The sequence below is a fragment of the Ambystoma mexicanum genome, chromosome 13 (assembly GCF_040938575.1).
Source record: "Ambystoma mexicanum isolate Mex_15411 chromosome 13, UKY_AmexF1_1, whole genome shotgun sequence".
Classification (NCBI taxonomy): Eukaryota; Metazoa; Chordata; class Amphibia; order Caudata; family Ambystomatidae; genus Ambystoma; species Ambystoma mexicanum.
The window spans coordinates 374020191-374036116 of NC_090938.1; positions in this window are offsets into that span (position 1 = coordinate 374020191).

Consider the following 15926-nt stretch of genomic DNA (forward strand, 5'->3'; position numbering starts at 1 on the left):
GGTTCCTGTGTTGAGCTTTGCAATCTGGAAGGATCTTGGCTGAATGCAGGTTTGAGCATTGCTTCATGATCAATCTTCAGATTAACACTTCTTACTACATGCTTCTGCATTTTTCCTCCGTGTTGTATAGGAATACTGGGAGGGTTTTGAAAAGAGGACTTGTGCAAGATGCAAGGTCGTGAACACAATTTTATTAGGGTTTTCAAGCTGGGGTTGAGTAAATGCCTTTTGGAACTAGGAAATGCTACAAACAAATGGAGTTTCTGTATAAAACAATGGGCCTCATAAGTTTGCCGGTCTGGAAACAAGGGTGCCGGTAAGCAACGGTGCTGGTGCCTCCATGTCCCACTGCTATATGGGACTCTATGGCAATGGGGACTTACATTTTACCATCACTTGACTTACCGGGCCGCCAGTGCTGTAATCTCCCAGTGGCACTGAGAATTCAGGCAGTGGTATCATTTTACGAGTCTGGCGGAAACCCGCTGATAGCACCGGCAGGGTTACCACCTGACTCGTAATGAGGCACAATGTCTGGGAATGGGCCAAAACAAAGTGGAATACTCGAGCCTCAAGGTAAACCTGGTCTTGAAAAATAAAGTCCTTTGCCTAATCTTAATAAGTCCGCTCTTAAGTTCAAAACGTAGTGGCCAAAAAGTACAAAACCTAATCTTAAATCCTGCTAGCCCCCAGGCTAACTCTATGCTATGAACAAAAGGTTCTCCAATTCCTGGCCAACCCAAACAATCAATGGACAAGATTTCCTCCCTGGGGTCTGGTCTCCCAGTACTATGTGAGGTTTGTGTCACCACTCCTGGATCTGCTTCTCCCCTGGATGTGTGGTTTCTAGCTTGCAGACTGCATGAGGAGTCTCCTGAAAGTTATGATTCTTCAGTATTAACTCTGGTTCCTCTCAGATGTTGGGGGGGGGGGGAATCTACAATGGGTGTTTTGCCCTCCCGTAATCCTTGTCCTTTTGAGACAATCCTCTTATACCCGCCTACCAGCGTTTAGGCGGTTCTTCAAATCTCAGTAACGTAGCACGCTGTTCCTCCTCACGTCTCAGATACACTGCTTCTCCATGTGATATCCACTCTCCCTTGGTTCAGGCATACAAGTTTGCTAATTGCACTTGGGCTACCTTCTTCCAAGTAGCGATCTCCCTTCTGCTCAAGGTAGTGTCGAACAGCAGGTCTCTCTGACACCCCTCCACTCACTCCCCAACTGATGTTCCTAGTTTGCTTCTATACTTAGATAAGCGGGTTCTGAAGTAAGCCAGGTTGGGATTAGTTGTGCTACAAAATAGCATTGTTATTGGCTTTCAGTTGATCGGACTCTATAAAGAGGCACTGCGTTGTCTGCACCATCTTGGAATTTCTCATGCAGCTTGCTACGGCCCTGTAGCATTCTGCAGTTGATGAATTTATAGTTCAGTCTCTGTATCCGGTTATTCTGCACAAGGTCTGGACGGCTTTTCCTAGGGGATTGGGTCCTCCGACGTATTCCATATCTATGACATGTAATCACCACAGCTGTGCTCCTTCGGAAACTTTTTCCTGCGTCGATGACGTCAATGCGCCGTCGTCGAGGACCTCCTCCGACGTCATCCGATGTGATAAGTAGGACGCACGACGCCCGTAGCCTCAGTTCCGTTTTTTCCGCGAACGTGTTGCTTCGTGAATCTCAGTTAACGCCTCGACTCTTTGGAGTTCTGTTCTTCTCGGTTCTTCGAACCTGTTCGTTTTTGTGAAAATCCTTCGTGTGAAGATGTCTTCTACTTCGTCTTCGACCCCGCGTCCGGGCTTCAAGAAGTGCGGGGAGTGTGGGTCCAAGATGTCGGTGACGGACTCGCACGACGCCTGCCTCTGGTGCCTCGGGGAGGCCCACGACACGGATGACTGTATCGACTGCCAGTCGCTCACGTCCAAAGCCTTACACGAACGTAAGGAGAAGTTGTCGGTAGGTCGGGTGTCCAAGCCCCGGAAGTGGAAGTCTGCGGGGCTTTCGACGGATGATTCGAGAGGTGACTCTCCGCGTCATCGTCGGAAGTCTCGTGTGGGTCTCCTTCTAGGAGTCGGTCTCGCCACTCCTCAACCTCTTCGAGGCATTCTCGGAAGCGCCGACACCGGTCGTCTTCCAGGTCCTCTTCGGAGGACTCTGCACTGCACGTCGCTTATCCCATCAGCCGTGCGACGCCGGAGGAATGGGCTTCCTTAGGGAAGAAAATGCTGGCGATTCTCGAGTCGCAGGGTACTAAGCCGTCCGCGCCCCCGAGTGGGGTCGGTCGTGAGAGGTCGAGAGACACCGCTCGCAAGAGTGGTCGGCACGAGTCACGGGAGAGGTCCCGTTCGGACAAGGAGACTCGTTCTCGACGTACCCGTTCCAGGTCCCGGTCCTCGACGCGTTCGAGACCGTGTGCACCTGTGAGGTCTTCGAGGAAGACATCGACGTCTGAGGCGTCGAGGGTGTCGACAGGCTTTCTCGAGGCTTCGAGGAAGTCGTCGAAGTCGTCGACACTCCGGTCGTCGAAGGACACGCTCGGGGCTCCGGCTTCGAGGGCTGTGTCGACGCCGCCGATGCTGGCGGCGCTGCATCTGACGTCGACGCCGATTTTCCTCGGCGCCGATGCCTGTTCTCTCGACGTCTGCGCCGATTCGCTCGACGCCATCGATGCCTTTCGTGTCGGAGGTACCCCATGGCACGGGGGAACCCCCTAGGAAGGCTCTGGTTAAGAGCAAGCACTCTTGGGTGCCTTCTTTTCGCCACCTGGAATATATTCAGAGGCGGATGAGGATTCTGATGGCTTGGTTCCTAGTCAGGTTCCAGATGAAATTGTCTCGGGCCATAGTCAGTTTGACGATTTGAGGCAGTCACTGCATGATGCCAGTGGACTGGACACCTCTCCGGAGGTGGAGTTTTGTAGGCCTGAGCCTGGCTCTCATGCCGATTCCTCGTACCGACGCCTCATGGCTAGGGTTTCTGAGTACTTGGGATGGTCTGCTCCCCCAGGGGAGTTTGTGCAGGATGATCTAACGGACATCCTTGATGTTGGTCCCCCAACTGACCCGGTACTGCCGTTCCATATGGCTTTACAGAGAAGGGTGGCAGCGGCTTTGACTGCTCCAGAGAGTCTCCCGGCGGTGGGCAGATCCTTGTCGCGAAAATACCGTCCAGCCAGTAGCGACCCCTGCTACTTGACCAGGCACCCCACTCCGGAGAGTTTGGTGGTGCAGGCGGCCACGGCCCCGGCAAAGCAGGCGTCGTACCCTACCATCCCTCCTGATGGGGATGACAAACGTTTTGATGGCTGGGCGAAGAAAGTGTTTTCTTCTGGTGGTATGGCGCTTCAGGCGGCCAACTCCATTTGTGCCTTGTCTCGTTTCACACACACTCTGTGGAACTGTGTTGCGTTAGCGGCTGAACATATTCCCGAAGGGGACAAATGGGATGGTTTCCTTGCTATGGTCCAGGATGGTAAGGATGCCATGTGGGAGTCCGTTCAGTCGGGTTTGGACTTAGCTGAATGCGTCAGTAGGTCCATGGCGGCGAGCACCGTGATACGCAGGTTGCGTGGTTGCGGAAGTCGGGGTTTGCTCCTGATGTGCAGTCCCGGCTCCTAAACATGCCCTTTGACGGTGAACACCTTTTTGGCATCAAGGCTGACGAGAGCCTTGAGAGGTTGCAGACCTCAAAAGCTGCAGCGAAGTCGTTGGGCGCTGCAGTTCGCCAACCTCCGCCTTTTCGTCCTAGGGGACAGCAGTGGAGGGGTGGTTCCTTTCGTTATTACTCGTCCTTCAGTAAAGCGAGAGGAGCTGGCAGTCAAAGAGGCCAACGCAGGGGTACCAGAGGTGGACGACAGGGTACCCGTGGTGCCAAGGCCGCTCGGGCAGTTGACTCTTCGCCCTCAGGTAACGCCGCAGCCGCTCCCACTCAGTCATGAGGCCATGTCCCATGGTTCGCCGGTTGGGGGAAGGCTGGCGCAGCATCTTGTAGAGTGGCGAGCCATTACTTCAGATGTGTGGGTTCTGGAGATCATAACCCACGGCTACTGTCTTCCTTTTCGGCACAGGCCTCGGGACAATCCACCGGGGAACCTCTCTTTGCAGAGTCCGGATCCGCTCCTTGCGCAGGAAATTCAAGCCCTGCTGGAGAAAGGCGCCATAGAACTGGTGCCTGTAGCGGAGAGGAACATGGGATGGTATTCCCCTTATTTTTTGATTTCGAAGAAAGACGGGGGATTGAGACCCATCATGGACTTGCGTGGTTTGAACAAACTCCTCAGGAAGGACAAGTTCAAGATGGTTACTCTCTCTCAAGTCCTCCAGGCCCTTCAGCTTCAGGACTGGTTGGTGTCACTCGACCTCAAGGATGCTTACTTCCATGTGCCGATCCATCCCAAGCATAAGAAGTACCTGAGGTTCGCGGTTGGCGACTCGCACTTTCAGTTTCGGGTCCTGCCGTTCGGATTGACCTCCGCCCCAAGGGTTTTCACCAAGCTCATGGTGGTGGTGGCAGCGCATCTCAGGCAAGGGGGGGGATTCACGTCTACCCCTACCTGGACGATTGGTTGATCAGGGGGAGCTCTCCCGAGCAAGTCCTGGATCATCTGTCCGTCACCTGCCACTCCCTTCACAGGCTGGGCTTCTCCCTCAATTTAAAGAAGTCCCATTTGACGCCAACACAGCGGCTCCAGTACATCGGAGCAGTGCTCGACACTTCCCTGGGGCAGTGTTTTCCTCCCCAGGTGAGGGCTCTTCACATTCAGCAGATGGTGCACAAGTTTCAGCATGCCCAGACGCTCCCAGCGTTCGAGTTCTTGATGTTGCTCGGCTTCATTGCATCCTGCAATCTTCTGGTGCCAGAGGCTCGCCTGCGGATGAGATCTTTGTAGTGGGCACTCAAGACGCAATGGTTGCAGTCCTCCGGCAGGATGTCGGACACGATTCAGGTGCCGCCCTCGGTCGCCCAGGACCTACTGTGGTGGGCCGTCGAAGGCAACTTGATGAAGGGGGCTCCATTTTGGCTTTCCTGGCCGGAGGTGACGATCGTGACGGATGCATCCCTCACGGGATGGGGAGCTCATGCCAACGGGCTGACAGTCAGCAGTCGTTGGTCTCCGTCGGAGTCCAGACTCCATATAAATCTGTTGGAGCTGAGGGCTGTCAGGCTAGCCCTGAAGGCTTTTCTGCCGACTGCGAGGAAAGAGTGTCCTGATCCTGACGGACAACACAGTGGCCATGCACTACCTCAACAAAAAGGGGGGGCAGGGTCACTTCCTCTGTGCAGGGAGGCGATGCAGCTCGAGTTCTGGGCCATCCAGCAGGAAGTTTCGATCTCTGCTGGTCATCTGGCCGGAGACGAAAACGTGACGGCGGACGCTCTGAGCAGGCAGAGCATGATCTCTCACGAGTGGGAGTTGGCTCAGGAGATTCTCCTGGAGATCTTCGCCCTTTGGGGGACCCCTCAAGTGAATCTCTTCGCCTCCAGTGTCAACTGGAAGTGCGAAAGGTTTTGCTCGCAGGAATTTCCTCCAAAAGGAGCCTTAGGAGACGCGTTCGTGGTGGAGTGGTCATTCCCGCTGCTGTACGCCTGTCCTCCAGTCCCCGTCATCCCGCAAGTGCTGCGGAGGTTACGGAAGTTCGGTTCCCGGATGATCCTCATTGCACCAGCGTGGGCTCGGAGGACTTGGTACCCGGACCTTCTCGACTTGTCCATCTGCCCTCCACGTCGTCTTCCCTACCGAGACGATCTGCTCTCACGGGAGGGGGGTCAGATTCTCCATCCAGAGGTCAGATCCCTCAACCTTTACGCTTGGCTTCTGAAAGGTTGAGGTATAAGGATTGGGACCTCCCTGAAGACGTGATGGAGGTGTTGCTTTCGGCCTGAAGGCCAGCAACAAAGTCTCTGTACCATTGCCGTTGGCGTAAGTTCTGCGACTGGTGCGTGTGGATCCTTTTGCATGTGACATACCCATGGTTCTGTCCTTTTTACTTTCTTTGACCCACAGGGGCTTGCAAGTGGGTACCATTAAAGGTTACCTGGCGGCGCTGTCCATCTTTAAGCGCTCGTCTGAAGAGTGTTCTTACTTTAAAATCCCTTTAATTTCACAGTTCTGAAAGGGCTCACTAATGTGTTCGCTCCGTCACCTTTCCTGGTGCCCGGTTGGGATTTAAACCTTGTTCTTAAGTTTCTTATGGGTGCTCCATTTGAGCCTTTACATTCTTGCCCTTTGAGGCTGTTAACTCTGAAAACTGTGTTTTTAGTTGCGGTTACTTCCACTCGCAGAGTGAGTGAGTTACAGGCACTTTCAGTTAAGCCACCCTTCACTGTATTTCACAAGGACAGGGTTGTCCTTAGAGTGCGTCCTCCTTTTCTTCCAAAGGTAGTGACGGAATTTCATTTAGCCCAGAAGGTTGTTCCGGCATTCTATCCTCCTCCGCATCCTGGTAAGGAAGAGGAGAGGCTCCATAGGCTTGATCCTAGGAGAGCTTTGAGCTTTTATGTTTCACGCATGTCCAGGGTCAGAGTGGACGATCAACTCTTTATTGGTTACGCTGGAAAGCGTTTTGGGGCAAGCTGTGACGAAAAAGACTGTCTCGCTGGATTATTTTGGCCATCTCGGAGTGTTACCGCTTGGCGGGTAAAGACCCACCGGCTGGCTTGCGGGCCCATTTTACCAGGGATATGGCTGCATCTACTGCACTGCAGAGGGGTGTTCCTATTCGCAACATCTGTGATGCAGCCACCTGGGCTTCAGTACATACATTTGTACGTCACTAGTCCTTCGATTCCATGCGAGGACAGGCTCTGGCCTTTGGCAAGGCAGTCCTTTGCTCTGCTAATTGATTGGCTATTCTAAATTGTGATTCTAAATTTTTCCCTCCTCCTTGCTCTGGTACTGCTTTGGGAGTCTGTCATAGATATGGAATACGTCGGAGGACCCAATCCCCTCGAAGAACAAGTTACTTTCTTACCTGGTAATGTTCTTTCGATGGGATGGTCCGACGACGTATTCCATATTGCTCCCACCCTGCCTTCCCCGCTGCAGAATTTCTTTTGCGATTGCAGCTTACGTTCCGCAAGGCTTTGTGTCTGACTGGCAGTTGACTAATGTCACACGTTCTGGGGGAAAAACTACAACTGAGGCTACGGGCGTCGTGCGTCCTTATCACATCAGATGACGTCGGAGGAGGTCCTCGACGGCGCATCGAAGTCATCTACGCAGGACGCAGACGCCGAAAAAATTTTCCGAAGCAGCACAGCTGTGGTGATTACATGTCATAGATATGGAATACGTCGTCGGACCATCCCATCGAAAGAACGTTACCAGGTAAGAAAGTAACTTGTTCTTCTGTCCCTTGCCTGAAAGCTTGTGTAAAGGGGGACCCCCTGCACTTAGTCCTTGACATCTGTAGACTATGGCACTGGATACTGGACAAAGGAACGGACGCCTGGGTACAAGTTCACAGCCATCTTTAATACAAGTTCACAAAGACCTACTGGAAGGCACACTGAGCTGCTACAATCAGCTTGCTTTTATATGCTTTTTTCAATGACGCAACACTTTCATGCAAATTCAGGATACATTTCTAATTGGTTCTCTTAACTAGAATATAAGCCCTCCTTGTCTTTGATTGGTTGACTTATTTGTCACTCACAAAGCCCACATTAGCTAATTTTGGCAAGCACCTGCTGACTGACACATAGACTGATGAGCTTATTTTAGACTCAGCTAAACCTAATTAAATATCCTTTAATGCCTGCCAAGAAACATCCCTGAGCTACTTCTCGATGTCCTGCCAATTTACCTTGTCAGCTCATACCGTGAAAAACTCCATGAGCTCATTTTATTTGTTAAGTAAGCAGCTGTTCTGTCTAATTGGTAGCCTTCCCATGCCTTTATCTAATTTACTATCAATCATGTTTGCTTTCTCTACCAACATTTCTAAAAAGTACTAGTTCAGACTTGCTTATCTTACAGTGAACTGCTGCCAAGGAATTTTCAACATCTGCATGATGTTTTTTTTTTTTTTTTACACCTGTTCCCAAGATGCTATTTTGTATTTGGCATCCATTTTAGAAATGTCTCAGCCTTGCTACCAAACAGTAATAATATGTAACTCCTTTTCTATCCAGTTTCCGGAATATATTTTTATATATTCATGATATGTGCGTAATACTGGAGACGCCCTTCGCTTCCTGAGTCCTTCTGACCCCCAAAAATGTCACCTCACATACACCTTTTACCTAAAACTAAAAGCGCTATGATTCTGATTTTTGCAATACTGGAACCATTGATCAGCCTATCATGTTATCTGTGCTCAGAAGAGGGCTGGGGGGGGGGGGTCTGGTACCCTCATACACTGCCCCATTGGTCATTATTTAGACAACTTGTTCAATACGGCCACTACACCCAGTGTTCACCCTCCCCCATATACAGTGTACCTATACATCCCTGTCTCAGTCACCCCCCTTAGTGTGGTGATTTACCTCAACATTGGAGGTATCATAAAAACATTCTACAGAATCAACAGGGTCTTCAATCATTTTGTACGGTCTTTATCTAAAACATATATGTATCTCCTCTCCAGCATGGGGTCTGGGATGGATTCACATGCTCATGAATATTCCCCGTCGTCAGGCTGGGAATCCTCGGTAAAGAAAAATCAGTATCAGTTTCGTTTCTGATCTGTCTTTCGTAGTAGTAACCAATCACTGATCTCTGAGTCGTACTGACCACAGCCAATGACTGCCCTCTCCCTAAGCCCCGCCTCTGGCAGCCATCCTCAGATTTTTACCGCACATTCAAGTGTTGGGATCCTCGTGCTATTGCTCTCGAGCTTTAGTGCGTTTTCGCGCTTTTTCTAGGAAAATTCTCTCTTTTCGGTCAAAAGAGCCTCAAGCTCCACCGTTTCTTTATCCGATCAACGGGGACCCGTGTCGGATTCTTCTACGCCCCTCAAGGGTGAAGATTTCGTCGAGCCACGCTTTTGGAGGACTCCAGAAGTTTCTCAGGCCCATCTCGGACATGGCCCAGGAGAAGAGAAGCTCGACGCCCGGAAAGCTGTTCAGGGTCTGCCCTGGATGCCAGCTTCAGAATGTCTTCAAGGAGGACGAACACTCCCTTTGCCTCTACTGCCTGCATGAGGACAAGATGCACGTGGAGGAGGACTGTGCGTTTTGCGGGAACATGTCGGAGCGGACCATGAAGGACCACCATCTGCGTCTCGCCAACTGGCTGGAAGGGAAGAGCGAGAAAAAGAAGACGTCCGAGTGGTCTTCTAAGACCTTTGAGGGCGCCCCGGCGATGGGGGCCCAACAGAAGGCCAAGCACCGCGAGTCCGCTGGCACCGGGAGCGCCGGCCGGTCAGGCTCTTCGGTTGCCAGACAGGGCGCAACCTCCCCGGCGCAATCAACCACGAGCCAACGCTCTGGCTCGGGTAAGAGGAAGTTCAAGCACCCGGCGAAGCTTCTGGAGAGGCCCCGGTCGAGCTCAAAGGCCCCATCGGAGGGGGAGCGAGGCGGTGACCCTCCTCCCAAGGAGAAGGCGGTGAACGCACCTAAGGTAGTGAAAGCCTTGATCCACCCTGCCAAGGCCTCTATCGAGACAGTCGCGGCGGCCCTGGCTCAGCCTGTGGAGGCGACCTCAGGGCCCAGAGTCTCCCTGCCACTGCGGAGGGAGTCCTCTTTCAAGCCCATCGACAGGACCCCCGTGAAACCTCCGACGGAGAAGAAAAAGGGGGTGCAGGAGGCCATTGTGGATTCGGCCTCAACCTCTGAAGAGGAGCTGATCGAAGTCTTAAGCCACGGCATTGGCGTGGAAGAAGACCAGCCCGTCGGGAGGGACCCCAACGAAGGAGATGATGAGAACGTCGAGGGTGCCGACGAGGTTCCTGACCGCCCGTCGGATTCCCCTCAACCAGTGCCGCAAGACAACTCGGCGGCCATTTTGTTGGCTACACAGTCCTTATGCTCAGAGATAAGGACGAGATTGCCGTTACCACCAACGGAGGAACCGCTCCCGACGGGGGACCCGGAGCCAGGCCCTTCTGGGAGCCCTCCTCCTAAGAGAAGGATTCATCCTCCACCTCCTTTTCAACCATCGCGCTCTGCTCAGCCCTCCTCCACGACCCGTGGGGATGATACGGGGACGGACACAGCCACGAAGGGTACAGACAAAGTTTCCGACGATCTTCCGTCGTCACCTCCTCCGTGGGCTTACCCGCCCGACTAGATTGGATCGTTTCATGCCATGATCGCCAGGGCATCCAAGCTTTTCCAGCTCTGCCAAGAAGAGAAGAAAGAAGGTTTCCTTTATCAACGTCGCGAGACCAAGAGGAAGACGGTCCTCGCTGTACCTCTACTGGACGATATCTGGGATGAGGGTCTCGCCCTCCTCAAGAACCTATCCACAACGCCTGCGAGAAGGGATCGGTACGAAAAGAAGTACCGGGTCCCGGACGCGGCCCCCTTGTGCCTTCGGGCACAGCCGACCCCGGACTTGGTCGTCTCTGCGGCGGCCAGGAAGAAAGCGGGGGGGGGCATCGGCCTCTACGTCAACCTCCCCCCGGACGGCGAGGGAAAGAAATTGGACACGATGGGACGCAGAGTCATCTCATCGGCAGCGACGACGATTAAGGCTGCCACTACGACAGGGAGTTGTGGTACAAGATCGCCCCCCTGCTGGACTTCCTACCGGACGACAAGAGGGCGGAGGCCCTAGAGATCTTGGAGGAAGGAGAAGTGGCATCGGACCACGCCATTACGATAGCGACGGACATCGCTGACACTGGATTTCGCCAGTTGGGCAACGGCGTGTGCCTTAGACGGCGTGGATGGCTCAAGGCAACGGACTTCGGGCTGGACGTGCAGACCAGAGTTTTGGACATGCCGTTCGACGGGAGCAACCTGTTTGGGAAAACAGTGGACGAATCCCTGCAAGCCATCAAGACTGACACCGAGACGGCCCGGGCTCTTGGTGTTCTCCAGCAGCGACGGCCGCCCTTTCGGAGCACCGGAGGCAAGCAGGGTGCCTCCAAAGGTTCCGACGGCGGATATTCCACCTACCGTCAAGCGGCCCGTTCGTCGTCACAGGAAGCCTACAGGGGACGAGGCAAGTCGGGTGGACCCCGCCGACGTCGCCAGCGAGGACAAGGCGGCAAAGCCTCGTCGAAGCAGGACTGAACCAGCCGTGGGGTCGGGCCCCCACCGAAGCACCCCGGTGGGAGTCCGGCTGGCGAACTTCATCAGCCTGTGGGAGTCCATCTCCACCGACCGTTGGGTGCTGGACGCCCTGGCTCAGGGTCACGCGCTCGAGTTTCTAAAGAAGTTCCAGCGCGTCCCCCCCGTGGCCAGGAAGGAACATCACGTCCCTCAACTTCTCTTGGAGGTAAAGGCGATGCTCAAGAAAGGCGCCATCGAGCTCGTCCCAAAGAGGCTTCGGGGCTCTGGAGTTTACTCAAGACACTTCCTCGTGAAGAAGAAGACGGGAGGATGGCGTCCCATCCTGGACCTACGATGACTGAACAAATTCATCAAGGCACAGAAGTTCCGGATGGTCACCCTCCAGCACGTCCTGGGTCAGCGGGAGGAGGGCGATTTCCTGTCATCGTTGGATTTGGAGGATGCTTACTTCCATATCCCCATCCTAAAGGGACACCGAAAGTTTCTCAGATTCGTGGTCCAAGGGCGTCACTACAAGTTCAGAGTCCTTCCCTTCGGATTGAGGTCGGCACCCAGGGTGTTCACCAAGTGCCTCGCACCGGTGGTGGCGCGGCTGCGCCTGGAGGGGATCCACGTCTACCCCTACCTGGACGACTGGCTCATCCGAGCAAAGACAAGGGAGCTCGCCGCGGAGCACACGGCGAGGACCGTCCAACTACTCACGGACCTGGGATTCTCCATAAACTACGCCGAGTCCCACCTGGTGCCCGCGCAAGACGCACTGTTTCTGGGAGCGAAACTTGACACAGTGGCGCTTCTGGTCTCGCCGTCGGAGGAAAGGACGAGGGCCATCTTGGGCAAGGTGCAGCGGATGCTGGTTGCGGACGCGGCCAGGGTGAGGTCCATCAAATCCCTCCTCGGAATGATGTCTTCTTGCATTTATCTCATCCGCCTGTGCAAGCTTCGGATGCGCCCGTTACAGGAGTTCCTGGACGCTCGCTGGATCCAGACGACGGGCAGCTTCGAGGACAGGATCACACTCGACGAGAGTTTCCGACGAGCGATCTGGTGGTGGGGCACCCGCACGCATCTGATGGTGGGCATGGACTTCCAGACCCAGGCCACCAGAAGACAGTGACCACGGATGCCTCCCTGGAAGGGTGGGGAGCGCACACCAAAAATCTGCACGCGAGAGGCCTTTGGCTCCCGACGGAGAAGTCCCTCCATATCAACGTCCTGGAGCTCCGTGCAGTGTTTTGGGCCCTCAGGTCCTTTCTTCCGTCCCTCAAGGGCAAGGTGGTGAGGATCTTCACCGACAACACCACCACCATGTTCTACATCAGGAAGCAGGGCGGTACCAGATCCCCAGCCCTGTCCAAGGAGGCGCAGGATCTGTGGCATTGGGCCGTCGCCCAAGGGATGTTTCTGGTGCCGTTTCATCTGGCAGGAATAAAAAGCACCATCGCCGACTCGCTCAGCAGAGAGCTGCGCTCGTGCCACTAGTGGGAACTACGACCGGATCTAGTGGACTGCCTCTTCCGACGGTGGGGCACACCCCAGATCGATCTGTTCGCGACGGCGACAAACTCAAAGTGCCGGAGGTTCGCCAGCAGGTTTCCCCAGCCGAGGAGCATGGGCGATGCTTTCTCGTTCCCCTGGGAGGGCCTGTTTCTATACGCGTTCCCTCCATTGCCGTTGCTGATCCGGCTCATCAACCAGCTCAAGAGGTCACGGTGCAGGATGATCCTCGTCGCACCTGCGTGGCCGAGGCAGATATGGTTCCCGGACCTTCTGGTCTTGTCAGAGTCCCCGTCAATCAAGCTGCCAGTGGACGCGGATCTTCTCTCCAGGGAGGGAGGCGCCATCCTCCATCACGACCCAAAGTCGCTGAACTTGCAGGCCTGGCTCCTGCAGCGCTAGAGTTTGGAGGTTACGACATACCGGCCGACTGCAGAGAGGTTCTTGCAAAGGCTAGGGCGTCCTCAGCTCTTAAATGCTACGGACACAAATGGAAGAGGTTCTCTGTCTGGTGCCACGCACAGAGGATTAACCCTCTATGGATTACGGCTCCTCAAGTACTGCCGTACCTACTGACGCTGGCCAAGACTGGACTGGCGCACGCTTCCATCAAGATTCATCTTGATGCGATCTCCCGATACACCAGAACCACGGGACGGACGTCGGTCTCATCGTCTGGTGAAAGAATTCATGAAGGGACTGTTCAGATTGTTTCCGCCGGTGAAGGCTCAGGTCCCGGCGTGGGAGCTCAACGTGGTGCTGACCAAGCTCATGGGACCTCCGTTCGAGCCTCTGCACTCTGCTCCGTTGAAGTTCTTGTCGTGGAAAACAGCGTTTCTTGTGGCCATCACCTCCGCACGACGGGTGGGAGAGGTCCAGGCCCTTTCCTGCAAGCCCCTGTACTTGACTTTTCACGACACAAGGGTAGTGCTCAGGGCGCACCCCTCCTTCATGTCCAAGGTGCCGTCGGACTTCCACCTCAACGAACCCTTGGTGTTGCCTGTTTTCTTCCCGTCGCCTTCGTCGCCGGCTGAAAGGACTTTGCACTCGCTGGATGTGGCTGGAGCGCTGAAGTTCTACGTGGACTGCACGAAGAGTTTTCGGAAGACATCACAACTTTTTGTGAACTTTGGACCTGTCAATCAGGGGAAGGCTCTCTCAAAGGCTTCCATTTCCAGATGGCTCTCCGGCTGTATCATGTACCGTTATCGGTTGGCAAACCGACCGCTGCCCGGCCGTCCGAGAGCCCATTCCCCCAGACCGATCGCAGCTACCACGGCGTTCCTATCTGGTGTGCCCCTGCTGGATATCTGCAGGGCTGTGACGTGGAGGTCGACGCACACCTGCACGAAATTCTACTGCGTCAACCGGGATTCCAGGGAGGAGTCTAGGGTTGGCCAGGCAGTGCTGCGCAACCTGTTCGCTTAAGGTGAGCCTGGTGAGGAGGTAAGAGATGCTTAATGTTGAGTTGTTTTATTGTTTAATGTTGGGCCTGTTGCCACCTCCCGTGGTTGTGCATGTGTGTACTGCTATTTATTCTTTTATTCATGAGCATGTGAATCCATGCCAGACCCCATGCTGGAGAAGGAACAAGTTACTTACCTGTAACTTGTTCTCCAGCATGGGTCTGGCATGGATTCACATGCGAACCCTCCCGCCTACCCCTCTGCGGCTCTTCACTTGGTCATACTGCCACTTCACGTGCTACCAAATCTGAGGATGGCTGCCAGAGGCGGGGCTTAGGGAGAGGGCGGTCATTGGCTGTGGTAAGTATGACGCAGAGATCAGTGATTGGTTACTACTACGAAAGACAGATCAGAAACAAAACTGATATTAATTTTTCTTTACCGAGGATTCCCAACCTGACGACTGGGAATATTCATGAGCATGTGAATCCATGCCAGATCCATGCTGGAGAACAACAGTTACAGGTAAGTAACTTGTTCCTTTTTTGCCAAAAGACCATTGCAACGTTTTGCCCGCTTGACTTTTATATATTCGTACCCTTAAAGTACAACTTTATTTGTTCTTGTCTGGATCCCATCCCCATTACCCAATTAAATGTAAACATAACATACACATCAGGCGATTTCCTTTTTGGCCACCACGAGAATTGAGAGAAATTATTTCTTGAGGGAACCCACCAGCCCATCTTCTCTTATTCTGTCCATGTGCAACTTTTACTGTACACTTTTTCCATTCTCCCACACCACAACATTTCCTTGTATCTCACTCTCTCCCCATGAACACTTTAATGTTTGTCTTCTTATTTTTCTTCCATCGACGCATCTTCCACCCAATTCATCTTTTTTTACCTTATTCTGCATCAACTGACCTTCTTTAAGTTCAATACATTTGTTTACTTGTCCTTTGGGCTGCTTTGCAGCAAGTTCATGGGCCCTTTGTCTTAGGCGAGTCCTTTTGGTTTTCATTGTTCTTTACATCAGAGTACTCAAACTCTTAGTCTTTCTGATTCAAAGTCAGATAAGGGGGGCATTCAATTGTTTCTCGGGAACACAAGGATCGGGGAGTCTCTGGGACACACTTTCAAAAGCTGTTGCAACTGGGCATCTGGCTGGGTCCGTCTATCTTTTCTCATTTTTCGCAGGATCGGTTGCCGTCAATCACCCTGTGTGTGTGTGTAGGTATCTCTAGTCCATCTGTAGTATAAAACTACTGAGTCTCTTTTGAAAAATAAGTGTGTATTTATAGTCCGTACTGCCTCCTCAAACCAACCCTTAAAATACCTATGTATTTCTTTTAAACACTCCTGTCTCCTAAACAATTTCTGCTGCATTTTCTCCTTTCCTAATATAATAGGATGGCTGCTCCTTGCTCTCTCTTCACAATTCTTGGTGTCAATTTATATTTAATGCAGATTCGCTGATACCGGAACTTGGCTATGATCTGAGGTCATAGAAGGCATACATTTTTTTACTTTTTCTGCATTGCCCTATTTTTCATGGTCTTCTCTCTATTTCCACAACTGCATCGTGCATTAAAGGAAACATTTCCTCTGTGGTTAACATTTGAGGGGATTGGGTCCTCCAACGTATTCCATATCTATGACAGTAACCACACAGCTCTGCTGCTTCGGAAAATCTTTAGGCACTTTGTCCTGCGTCGATGACGTCGATACGCCGTCCTCGAGGGCCTCCGTCGAGCCGACGTCACCGGATGTTATAAGTAGGACGCACGACGCCCGTATCCTCAGTTCCGTTTTTTCTGCAAACGTGTTCGCTTCG